This window comes from Camelina sativa, chromosome 19, assembly GCF_030686135.1.
Source record: "Camelina sativa cultivar CO46 ecotype springtype chromosome 19, ASM3068613v1".
NCBI lineage: Eukaryota > Viridiplantae > Streptophyta > Magnoliopsida > Brassicales > Brassicaceae > Camelina > Camelina sativa.
The window spans coordinates 13575795-13589774 of NC_141898.1; the positions used below are offsets into that span (position 1 = coordinate 13575795).

General features: G+C 35.6%; 2 pseudogenes across 2 annotated transcripts; both read left to right on the forward strand.

The window, feature by feature from the left end:
• LOC104767825 (putative F-box protein At3g23950 pseudogene) lies at positions 1-2045 on the forward strand (annotated as a pseudogene). Its single transcript, XR_015590752.1, has 2 exons — positions 1-183; positions 652-2045. The product of XR_015590752.1 is annotated as a putative F-box protein At3g23950 pseudogene (transcript).
• A 768-nt stretch (positions 2046-2813) lies between these two features.
• On the forward strand, positions 2814-4421 carry LOC104767827 (putative F-box protein At3g23950 pseudogene; annotated as a pseudogene). The gene has a single exon (XR_015591645.1). The product of XR_015591645.1 is annotated as a putative F-box protein At3g23950 pseudogene (transcript).
• Positions 4422-13980: the final 9559 nt, after the last annotated feature.

The following is a 13980-nucleotide window of genomic DNA, read 5'->3' on the forward strand; positions in this document are numbered from 1 at the left end:
GGTTGATATACAAAGATGTATAAACCTAAATACCTAATGATTTCCGAGTTACGATTCTATAAATACTTGTAAATTTTCATTCAATTCCACGATATCGATTACATAACCTTGTTTCCTGCTGGCGCTCAGTATAACAGCCTCTTTTGTATTTCTTTTCTTCTCTAGCTTTCGAGACGAAATCAGGTAAGACTCCAAATTTTTCTTTTTTTTCGTTACCATTATAGCGAGACCGTCGCAAGAAACACAAACCAAACTCTTCTCAATATCTAAACGAGCATTCAATATATATATTAGGATTTAGATCTCTATTCCCCACGAAAGAATATCGTATATATTATATTATCATTTTCATGTATGTATTTGTAGATTAATTGGTTAGTTGTTCGTTCAGTTATGTTACATATTTTGTCATATACATATGAAGCCATAAATTACGACGTGTTTTGATTATTATACAAACATATTCTTGGTTGGTTTTCCAAAAAAAAAAATAATATACAAAAAGAATATGTAATTTATTAGCAGTTTTTTTTTGGTGAAATGTAATTTATTAGTAGTTTTTATTTTATTTTTTTTGTACCGAGTAATTTTAAAATTTTAAATATGTTTTAGAGCATTTCATTTCATCAGTTACATGTTGTTTGTTTGCAGAAATGAATATTCCTGAAGCGACGTTTGTTATCTTGGTGCGACTTCCGTTGAAAAGCATTGCAAGATTCAGATCAGTGTGCAAAGAATGGAAAGATTTGATCGATTCAGACATGTTCCGAGATCACTTCATGTCACTCAACTCTTCCTCAGTCTCATGGTCAATCATCCAAACGGGACCTTACAAACTGTCACTTGAAATCGTGGGTCATCATGGATGCAAAACATGGGGACTTACTCGTTCTCCGGGATCTTTCATGAGTTTCTTTGTCGAGACAGCAATCAAGAAGCTACAAGTCTTGGCTTGCACCGATGGATTGGTCTTGCTTTACGTAGAAGCTGCCGATGAAACTCCTATGTATTACGTTGGAAACCCTTTGTTTCAAGAATGGTTTCGAGTCCTTCTCCCTCCTTTCCTCTCTTTGGAAGATTTTGAGAGATTACGGATGCAGGAACGCTTCAACGAGTGTGGATTGGTTACGAAGATGTGGAGTGGTATCGTTGTGAGTTACAAGGTAGTGTTGGTGATGAGTCACGGTGGTACTCAAGTCGGTTTTGCGATTTACTCATCTGATACAGGGACGTGGGAAACTCGAAATGTGACTTGTCCTCTTCATCATTGCTGGTTTAGTCACCGCAAGTCGATTGCTTTGAATGGGATACTTCACTGGTTTTCGAGTTTCAACACTTCTTTTATGGCCTATGATTTCTATGGAGGTAATGTTGATGATGGGTGTCGTATCATATCTTTCCCCGATAGTGGAAAACATGATTTGTTACGGCGTTTTAGGAGAACCTTTACAACCTCGGAAGGGTCGATTGTGTATTTCAACGAGTACCATGAAAATCAAAACCGCACGTTACGGGTTTGGAGGCTGGTCAAGTACACTGATAGTCCTGAGGAAGCGTGGCAGCTCTTATGGGAAGTCTGCTTGGTTAATTCTATGATCGAGTTGTTAGGTATCGATTATTTCCTGGTGGTTATGCATCCTTTGAACTCTGAGATCATCTACCTGTGGTGCATGGACAAGAAAGGTATGGTCTTGTTTAACTTGAGGACATTAGCGTTTAGTCTTCACAAGGAAAACGAAGACGATAGCAAGTGTATGGATGGTTGTGTCTTGAGTTTTAACTGGTGTAGCGAGTATATGGAGAACATATGTGGCTACTTTTTTCCATGGTTTAACTCATGTCGTCCTAACCTTCTCCTCTTTTCACAGTATGTTCTCCCTCGTTGGTTGCACCGGCTCCCTCGTCCTCCACCTACTTAGTGTGTAGCTATGTTTTGAGTTTATTAGTAATACAATTTTTCATGCATCATCTAAGACAAACATTTGCACCATTATGTATGTGAACCTTTCTATTCAATTGAAACAGTGATTTATAGGTGTTTTAAGTAGCACTAAATAAGCTAACCATTAAAGATTTAGTGAAATGAGGATGTTTAATTGTTTATATATGTGAAAATAAATTTTATTTAAAATTTACAGGAATAATTAAAAAATTCAAAAAAGAAAAAGATTACAATTTTTGAAAAGTATATAAAACCAAAAATAATCTATTATATGACTAATTCTAATAGGAAAGTTATCTATTAAATTACTAATTTTAATAGTAAAATATGTGCAATTAATTTATATTATAAATATTTATAATATATATATAATATAACTCATATGACTAATTTTAATAGGAAATTATCTATTAAATTACTAATTTTAATAGGAAAATATGTGCAATTAATAAGAAAAATATGTCTAATTTAATTACAATGATTATTTATTATAAACATATATTGTAAAAATAAATTTATACAGAAAAGTGATTAAAGTATACAAAATTTTCTGTGTTAAAATTAGAAAAATATATTCTTAATTTTATTTTTTGATTTTTTAGATATAGAAGTAATATTTTTAATTTTTTTTTGACATATATCAACATCTAATCAATACATTTACAGTTGTCATGATCCAATGGCTAACTTTGAAAACCAAACTTTACCATTTTTAATCAAAATCTAAAAAAATCACAAATAACAAATTTTACTTGATATCTTATTATATAAAGTTTAATTTTTAAAGAAAGAAAAGATTAAAAATATTAAAATATTGTTATAAGAAAATTTTCTATTTCAACAAAATGTTAAAACTGTAAAAGATAGATACAATTTTATTAGATAAACAAAAACTTGGTTTAAAACAAATTAAAAAAATGTTAGAAGATAATTACAATTTATAAATAGTTTGAAAACAGAAACAGAAACAGAAACAGAACCTGAGAAGCCACAAACTTGGTCGTTGTGCAGAAATCGAAGAAGAACCCTAAAACGAGAAGAAATGGAGATTTTAGAAGTAACATTGGTCAACGTCTTGCTTCGTTGTCCACTGAAGAGCATCGCGAGATTCAGATCAGACTTCAGAGATCTTTACATCTCTTTCAACTCATCTTCGTCAGTCTCATGGTCCATCATCCAAACCAACCCTCACAAGCTTGCTCTTGAAATCGTCGGCCACCATGGATGCGAAAGATGGGGACTTTCTCGTTCTCCAGGATCTCTAGTAAGTTTCTTTGCCGAGACGACGATCACTAAACTAAATGTGTTAGCTTGTACAGATGGGTTGGTCACGATTTGTGCAGAGTCTAGTGATGGCTCTCCTATGTATTACATTGGGAACCCTTTGTTGCAGGAATGGTTCCGACTCCCTATTCCTTTTCCTAATTTTGAGAGAGTAAGGAAGCTTGAGCGGTTATGTGATAGTGGGTTGGTTACAAAGATGGAGAAGGGTGTAGTTGTGAGTTACAAGGTTGTGTGGTTGTTGGCTCATGAAGGTAAGGTCCTGTTTATGATCTACTCATCTGATGCAGAGATGTGGGAAAGCCGAATTGTAACTTGTCCCCATACTGCTCTGTTGTCTAGTCAGGACAAGTCAATTGCTTTGAACGGGTTTCTTCATTGGCTTTCTAATCTCACTAGTTCTATTATCACGTACGATTGCTATAGAGGTCATACTGGTGTTGATGATGAGTGTCATATCGTACCTTTCCCTGGTGCTGGAAAAGATGATGAGATACGGCGTTTTAGGAAAACCATCACGACCTCGGAAGGGTCTATTGTGTATTTCAACGAGTTCTGTGAGAATGGAAACCGCACGTTACGGGTTTGGAGGCTTGTCAAGTACAGTGATGATCCTCAGGCGTGGCAGCTCTTTTGGGATGTCAGCTTGGCTTCTTTGATCCAGTTGATTGGTATCGATTATTTCCCTGTGGTGATGCATCCTTTGAAATCTGAGATCATCTACTTGTGGAGCAGGAGCAACAAAGGTCTGATCCTTTTTAACTTGAGGACTAAAGTGTTTAGTCTTCACAAGGAAACTGAAGATGTTCGCAAGTGTATGGATGGTTGCGTCTTGAGTTTTAACTGGTGCAGCGAGTATATGGAGAGCATCTATAAATACTTTCTCTCATCAGTTCAAACTGATCCTAACCTTCTCCACTTTTCACAGTATGTTCTCCCTCGTTGGCTGCACCATTTCCCTGGTCCGAAACCTACTTAGAGTATTACTAAGGCTACAAAGAGTGGATTTAAGGTGCAGAAGGCAGATGTGGGAGCTCAATTGTATGGGGAATAGATACTTGCAGAGGATGGATGAAGGATGAATAGAAGAAGCTAGTAACCAAATTGTAGCTGAATATGGGCTTTTATGTTTTGTTTTGGGAGTTTATCATAACAAATCATTTCTGGTATATTCTATGAATCTGATTGCTTTTTCGGATTTCATTGTGTCATTAGAAGGATAAATACATACAGAGATTATACATTCATTCTTATCACAGTTGAAGAATGCAAATCTCGATCGAAATCTGATGCAAGTAAATACCATTTTTCTCGCTCTGTAAGACAAATACCACAATGTGTGGGTAGTAAACCTTTCTATTCAATCAAAACAACATTTTAGTATCAGAATAAGCTTTCAATCAAAGATTTACTAGTGAGAAGGGAAAAGGTTTTTATAACAGATAAACACAAACATCCAACTAAAAGATAAAACAACCACATTCAAGTATGTTCTTCATGAAAGAGTAGCAGCAAGAAAGAACCTTTAGCAAATCATATGAGTCAGGAACTGGAAGGACACCATGATCAAGCCACAAAACCTTTCCCCCCCCCCCCCCCCCCCCCCAAATCTCATGATCTCCATGACGCCTTTCAAGCACAATCTCCGCACACCAAATCATCTTCATATTAAACGTGCTAGCTTGAAATTAAAGAAGATGATCTAAGAATTTCACGTTGAATATCACTAGAACCGTTGCCTCAGTTTGGTTACATTTGAAATGGTTACTAACCTTTCTTGAGAGCTTTTCAAACCTTTGTTTAAAAAAAAAAAAAAAAATTCTTGAGAGCATTTCAATCTTGAATCATCTCTTATCTTAGTGTTAATATTTTTTTCATCACTATGCTATTATGATTTTGTGGAAATGCGGTCCGAGGAGATGAATTAAAGCAGTTTGTTTCTCACATGAAGATGTATTGGTATGTCTGAAGTAGTGTGTGTGATACAAGAAGTGTTACAGGATTGTTGGTGTTTTATGTATGTGAGAAGTTTCTAGAAGGTTTGAGAAGGCAATATTGAAGGACGGTTTGAGAAGGCAATATTGAAGGACGGTTTGAGAAGGCAATATTGAAGGACGGTTTGAGGATGAATTGAAGAGGAAAACTACTATTTATTTGGTTAATTAAATTAGAGTTTTACAAGGAAAAAAAATAGCAAAAAGGAAAAAGTCTTTATCTTATGAGATTTGGAAATCTTCTCCTATTGTGATTAGAAAGTCTTGATGGATATATAAGGAGGTGTTGGACACGTCCTAGAGAGGCAAGAGAGCTGAGACATAAAGAATAAAATCCTAGAGAGCTTTCTCATTGTGTGCGGCTTAGTTTCGCGGTTTGGTGCTTGGGTTGTTCAAGCTTCTTTGTTCGTCGGTGTGACGTCTGTGTGAAGGTTGCTCAAGAGAGTTGAAGATCTGAAATCTAGGCTCATGGAGAGTTTAGCCTATAAAAAAAAATAATTAAATTTTTCAAACAAAAAAGTTGTCAGATGCCGGGTTTAACTTTAAACCCTAAAATACTTCAATACTAGGTAGCACAGGCATAATATTTTTTCATTGGCTAAAAAAATTATGATGTTTTGCAATCTATCCATAAAACTCAAATTTAGCTCTTGTTTGTTGAAATATTAAGTGACATACCTGTATATTTTTAAATTAATCATCATATTTCTCACAGTTTGTTTAGGGATGTTACACTCAAATATCTTATTTTCATTTGATTTAAGTTAGATTATTGTACGTATATAACCTACACATATCTATATTGGAACGAAAAAACCTGTCTCCGTCCTGTTCCATCTCGTCGCGTCCCATCTTGTATAAGATTATAGATCAGTAATAAAAGTCAAGTATCACGTATTCATTCTATAGACCCGTCCTATTGTCTGACCCATTACTGATTCATTACTTGACCCGTAAATATATTTTTAAATGTTTATAATATTACTAATATATTATAAATATATCTTAAATTGTTTTAGAATGAATTCACAACATAAAATTATAAGTTTTTAATTTTGAATTTTGTAATTTTACATTTTTGAAACTATATATTGAATATATTTCTTTCATTTTTATATCTATTTTTACGGGGTGTTTGTTTTCTAAGTAGATGTATTTGAGGGTTGAGTTATAATATTATCATTGATTCCCATTATATGCGGAATTATAAGTTGTAAAATATTACAATTTGATTTTTTTATTAATTGTGTTTAAATACAAATTGATGTTTATTTCTTGAACTATAAAATCTGCAAAATTCTCATTAAATACAAAATTATTGTTAAGATTAAATTCCAAAACTAAAAGGTCAAATTATTGTTAAAGTAGCGTAAAGACATTAAAATAGTTTTGAGAACATTACGCTGTGACATTGAATTATTCTCAATCAAGAGATTTGTGTAAATCTCTTGAGACCGACTTCCTGTTTTGATGAAGCTAATCAAATCAAGACAAGGGATGAGAAACAAATCTCGTTTATTAATTATCAAAAGCTGCCCCAAAACCTTAATCCCAAAAACACTCATATAGTTTCCAACCTAGGTCACAACCGACGTAGGAGAAGATAAATAAAAAGACTTAAACACCCAAAGAAGTCTTTCTTAGAAAACAAGAAAAGAAAATTAACCAAAACACGTAAAAACCAATAATACGTATAACCAAACGAGGACTCGTTTGGTTTACCGCCGAAGCCATCAAGATGCTGCTGCATCAGGACTCCCATGGTGAGAAGGATTCGGCCGCGAATCTGGAAGGAGTGGTGGAGGAAGAAACGGAGACAAGTAGCGTACATTAAACACATCAGAAGTGTTTATGTCGGAGGGAAGACGAAGGCGATATGCATTGTCGTTAATACGTTCCAACACTTCAAGAGGACCAATCTTCTTAGCTTTTAACTTGTTCTAAGCTCTTGCTGGCATTCGATCTTTAGTGAGTACCGCCCATACTAAATCACCTGTGTTAAAAACGAGACGTCTACGATGTGTGTCCGCGGAGGCTTTGTATTTCGCTGTAGAGGATTCCAAATGAGCTTTAGTGTCAGCGTGTACTTGCGCTAATGTATCAACAAAAACCTCAGCATCGCCATGAAGCCGAGTACGATCAGGCAAAGATGAAAGATCCACCGGTCCTCGTGGTGAAATACCATACACAACGTGGAAAGGACTAAAACCAGAACTACGATTGACGGCATGGTTATGAGCAAATTCTGCTTGAGGGAGTTTTGAATCCCATGACCGAATAGCTTCACCAACCAAACACCGTAACAGATTTCCCAAAGAATGGTTCCGTTTGCCCATCAGATTGTGGATGATCAGCTGAACTCATGTCCAAGCTAGTGTTAAGTAATTTCCAAAGAGAACGCCAAAAATAACCAAGGAAGCGAGAATCTCGATCAGAAACAATGGAGCATGGCAAACCATGTAAACGATATATTTCCCGAAAAATAAGATTGGCAACCTGAATTGCATCAGTTGTCTTCTTACAAGGGATGAAATGGACCATATTTGAAAACCGGTCAACCACCACAAAGATCGATTCAAACCCGCGTTGCGTACGAGGAAGACCCAAGACAAAATCCATACTTATATCCGTCCAAGGTTGTGTTGGAACAGGAAGGGGAATGTATAAACCGGCATTAGACGCGTGACCTTTAGATTTCTGGCAAATAACACACCGCTCCACAAACCTCTCGACATCACGTCGAAGAGAAGGCCAAAAGTAAGAAGATGCTACCAACTGTAACGTTCGATCCCGCCCTACATGACCTTCTGTATGAAGTTCAGAGATAAGTTGCAAACGTAAGCTACAATCTGGTATGCATAAACGAGAATCCTTGAAGAGAAATCCCTCATGAAGTGTATAATCCCGTGACGAACCAGACTCAACGTCCTGTAGAATACGACCAAAGAAAGGGTCTATGGGATATAAATCTGTGAAAGTACTAAGACCCGGAACAGAGACGTTTAACACAGCAAGGAGTGCATGGCGTCTACTTAAAGCATCAGCAACACGGTTACTAGATCCAGACGTGTGCTTGATCACAAATGTAAACTGTTTTAAGTAGCCAATCCACGAAGCATGTCTAGCTGAAACCTTGTCTTGTGTGCTAAGATGTTTAAGAGCATCATGATTTGTATACAGAACAAACTCTTTGTGAAACAAATAATGTCGCCAATGTTTGACTGCCTGCACAATAGCATAAAACTCCACATTGTAAGTACTATAACGCGACCGAGATCCCGACAATTTTTCACTAAAAAAGGCAATGGGACGTTGTCGCTGGCTTAAGACGGCACCAATGCCTGTCTTTGATGCATCACAATGTAGCTCGAAAACCAAAGAAAAATCTGGAAGAGCTAATATTGGAGCTGCACTTAATTTCTTTTTAATCACCTCAAATGCCGTAGAAGCAGCTGAAGTCCACAAGAAAGAGCCTTCTTTAATAAAATCAGTAATAGGTGCCATCAAGCTCCTGAATTGTGGCACAAAACGACGATAAAAAGAAGCTAGTCCATGAAAGCTCCGCGTATCAGTGAGTGTTTTAGGTTCAGGCCAGGACTTAATAGCCGATACTTTTCCAGGATCAACTGCTAAACCTTCAGCCGAGACAAAATAGCCAAGAAAATGTACTTCCGGTGACCTGAATTCACATTTCTTCATAGTAGTGTAAAACTTGTCACGACGTAAAACAAGAAGGACCTCACGGAGATGTTGAATGTGATCTTCAAAAGACAAGCTAAAGAGCAAGATGTCATCGAAATAAACAACGACAAATTTACCGATAAAAGGGCGAAGTGCTTCATTCATAACACGCATGAAAGTGCTCGGGGCATTAGATAAACCAAAAGGCATAACTAACCATTCAAAGAGACCTTCACGAGTCTTAAATGCAGTCTTCCATTCATCTCCAGGACATATTCGAATCTGATGATACCCACTTTTTAAATCTAGTTTGGACGTATTCGAATCTGAGAACACACTTGCTTTACCAATATGATCAAGTAAATCGTCGAGACGCGGAATCGGAAAGCGATAGCGTACGATAATCTTTACCAACACACATGCGCCATGAACCATCTTTCTTAGGAATAAGCAAAGCCGGAACCGCACAAGGACTAAGACTTTCTCACAAAAAACCCTTAGACACCAACTCCTCGACTTGGCGGTGAAGTTCTTCATGTTCACTAGGACTCATACGATAGTGGGATCTGTTAGGGAGAACTGCATCCGGCACAAAATCAATGCGATGTTGGATATCCCGTAAAGGTGGTAACCCTGCAGGAAGGTCATCAGGAAACACGTCGGCGAACTCATGAATCACGTCTTGAAACACTGAAGGAATAACACGCTCTGATGGAGTAGTCCCATGAGTCGAAAGCATGACAAAAACAATACCCGCATCACACATTTCAGCTTCAAAAAGACGCTTTTGTAAAATTAAGATGGAGCTAGAGGGGGACGATACTTGATCAGGCAACGAAGGCTTCAAAAGAAAGCTGCGATTTTGAAAGCTAAAGCTCTAGGTGTTATGAAACCTATCATGTAAAACCTTGCGATCAAATTCCCATGGTCGGCCCAACAATAAATGGCAAGCATCCATAGGAACCACGTCGCAGTAAAGCTTGTCTTTATAAGCTTCACCAGTTGAGAACGTCACAATTGCACGTCGTGTGACACTCACGTCATTGCCCTTTTGCAACCAAGCCAATTTATAAGGGACAGGATGTGGCTCATCGGGAATACTCAACTTTTTAACTGCAGACTCTGCAATAACATTCTCACAACTACCCGAATCAATTATGAAATTACAAACCTTACCACCAATCGTACACCGTGAATGAAAGAGGTTATGACGTTGCAGAGCCTCAGATTGGCTACGTGGTGCTAAGCAAGAACGACGTAACATCAAAAGGTCACCTGAATCTGCTTCTAACTCCTCTGTAACAACTTGATCCTCCTCATACTCACCATATATTACTTCAACATCACGCCCAGTATCATCAAGTAGGAGTCCTCTTCGATTGCGTGTCGGACAAGCAGACTGACGATGCTCCGGTTCTCCACTAGCAAAACAACGGAGAGTTCCCGTACGGACTGGTCGGTTCATGTCAACAGGAACAATAGCTGTCTCCTTAGCTGGAACAGGAACAGCGACTTCTGGAGCAAAAGAAGTAGCAGGGGTAGGTTGTCGATTCAGGCGGGAAGAACTCCAACCCGAATAATTGCCTTTGGTCTGTGTTTCAATGGTGATTGCTTGTTGATGAGCTTCGGCAAGAGAAAGAGGGTGAAACAAGTTGAGTGTGTGTTGAATCTGTTGACGAAGTCCTCCAATAAAACCAGCAATCAACTGTTGTTCAGAATCTCTAACCTCCACACGATTGATTAATAGAAAAAATTCAGTAGCATATTCTTCAACCGTACGAGTCCCTTGACGTAAATTCTGCAATTTTTGGAACAATAGTTGCTCGTAATTGAATGGCAAAATTTTTTTTTTGCATATGCTTACGAAGCTTGCCCCAAGATGTGATTTTTTTTTCCTTGACGTGAACGAGTTGTTTTCAATTGTGACCACCACGCTGCAGCTCGTTGTCGAAAACGGATCGCAATTAAAAGCACACAACGTTCCAAGGGTACACGTTTAAACTCCAGAATTTCCTCCACTGTGACAAACCAATCCAAAAGATCCTCGGGTGAAGAACCTCCATGAAACTCTGGAATCTCCAGCTTAAAGCTTGATTCCCACCTCCCGTCATTATCATCTTCTCCGTTTTGACGAATAAGCTTCACCTTTTCTTCACCAAAAGGATTCTCGTCATACTCTGTTTTTTCATCTTCTTCAAAAATTTTGTCTTCCTCCGGAGCCGCTTTACGCAAACTCATCGCTTGAACCACCGTTGTTAAGCTCTGAACTTGAGCTCGAAGTTCTGCGATGGCTTGGCTGTTAAGCTCTCCCTCACTTGGCGGAGCTCTGATACCAACCTGGCGCAGCGTAAGAACTGGTTGTAGCTCAATCAAGGGAATTGAATTATTCTCTTGAGACCTACTTCGCTCAATCAGGAGATTTGTGTAAATCTCTTGAGACCGACTTCCTGTTTTGATGAAGCTAATCAAATCAAGACAAGGGATGAGAGACAAATCTCGTTTATTAATTATCAAAAGCTGCCCCAAAACCTTAATCCCAATATTTGCATAGGTCAGTTACTTTAGATAGCGGTTTCTAGTACTGCTATCATATCTTTGTCAATTATAACGTTTTTTTAATGCAATTATATATTTTACAATAGCAATTATATTTTGTTATAATTTTTTTTTATTCATAGCACTTTTTGTAATTTTAGGGCCTGACTAGTTCAACCGTAGCGTTTGCGTTTGCGTTTGCGGTTGCGGAAGATTGCGAAAGCGGATGTTTGCAGTTTCAAGCGTTATAATGCGTTTTGAATGACTGGTTTAGCGTTTTAAAATATGTGCGTTTGCGGGAGTTTACAACTGGTTAACCATCGAGTGCAATAACGGTTAAAACATAATAAATGTAATATATAATTGTATAAATGTTAAAAAATACCAAAATTTTTATTAAACTTGATTTATAATTAAAATTTATTTAAATAGTACTAGAATAATTATTTTAAAAACAATAAATTTCATATTGAAATACTTATTACTTTATGCATTTGTTTTTTTTACCAAAACTTCAATCAAGTAATTTGATAAATGACAAAACATATGTTTTAGATCTTAGATCTTCGTTCTTAAATCTCTCACACTCAATAAGTTCCATGGGGCAGTATTTGCATCGGTAGTAATGATCAAACGAGAGTTGAGCAGAGTCACTCGTGATTTTTTTAAATATTTTTCACAAATAATCTTATTGTCTTATATTTCTGATGAAATGTTATATTTATTTCGATTTTTTTGAACTTATGTGCGATGTACTATTTAATTTAAATCAAGTTTTATGGATTATTGTTGATTGAAATCTTATTTTCTTTCGATTGTTTATTTTTTAATATTATCAATCGTATTCGTAGTTCATTTTCTCCCATCTTTAATGAATAAAATAGTTAGATAAAAGATATATATAAAAAAATATTTCATTATCATTGATTTGTTTCAAGTTAAAAAAAAAATTCCAAACGCAATCGCCCGCAACCGCAAACGCTTGCGGGAAGAAGCTTTTGGAATTCAGTGGTTTGAAGCAGTTGGGAGCGATTTGGAGCGATTGGGAGCGATTTGGAGCGATTGGGAGTGGTTTGTTTAATTGGTACCAATCGATAGCAGCCGCTACCTCCCGCAAACGTAGCAGCCGCTACCACCCGCAAACGCAGCGTTTGCGGGAGGTAGTGGGAGAACCAATCTACACCTTTTTTTTTTTTGGCAAATATCAACACCTTAATATAGCATTTGATATATGTAACCATTCCTATAATTGATTCTTTTCATGGGGTTTTAAAAAATAATAGTAATTCGATAAATCATAAAAGGAAGTGTCATATTTTGTTAGATTGTTAGTGAGTATGGGATCGCTAGTTTAATATTATATTAAAAACAGAAAAAATGGGTCGGGTCGTTGCAGGTTTATTATGGTATTATGGTTGGTTAGTAATGTTTATTTGGTTGGTTTACTTAAGTAGTATGAGATAATTGATTAATACAAAAAAACGGGTCGGGTTGTTTCACCAATAATACATAAATTGTATTGCAATTAATACATCAAAGTGTACTAAAATGATGAGTGTTATTTTTTTTACATCAATAAGTTTTTGTTTTTCTGACATAGATTATGGAGTTACATTTTAAAGAATTAGTACATATACAATAAAGCATATATCTATTATAATAAAGAAATAAAAGAGAAATCATTATTTTGGACAATATGCTACACAAATTAAAAAAATAAATTAAACACCTTATAATGTATAATATCAAATTATAGTTTGTCTTAAACATAAATAGAAATAAGATAATGTATGTCATATAAAGTTAATTGAAAAAATATACTAAAAATATTAAAGAAAAAATGACACATGTTGCAAGAAGAGAGTGCCAAATGGAAACTTCTTAGAGATTGTCAAAAGATAACCTTACTAAAATGTCAAGATATGTCAAAAATGACAAAACTAAAATGTCAAGATATTTGAAAAAGGACATTGCTAAAATGTTAAGATATTTTTTTATGTATATAATTTTGAGAGGAATAAGTGCCCCTTGTCAGTTTTTTAAAGTATGAGATTAAGAACAATTTACTTTATTATATAAAAATAAATAAATACACTAAGATAATGTTAGTTGAAAAATTATAGAAAATTAAAAATTTATGTGAGGTTTGAAATATGAGAGTTATTGAGATGTGTGTCTTTTTTTTCATAGAAAAAATTAGAGTTAGAAGCCTATTATAAATTTATTATTTATTTGGGTAGTTAATGCACTAATCCTTATATCAATTTATATTTATAAGGAGTTACATAAGTTATATGAGAGTTACAAAATGTATAAACACATATTAATATATTTTAATATTTATTATGTTTCTAATTGTTAGTAGTCATTTATTACAATATTAATAATACTATGGAAGTTACAAAAGTGTCAACATATAACATAAGTAAATAATTTCAATAAAATTAAATTTAGTATCTTAAATATGTATATGATTATTAATATGAGAGTTACAATATATGTGGTAGAATTTGAAATTAGTAAAATATGTGACAATGTTCACCAAAA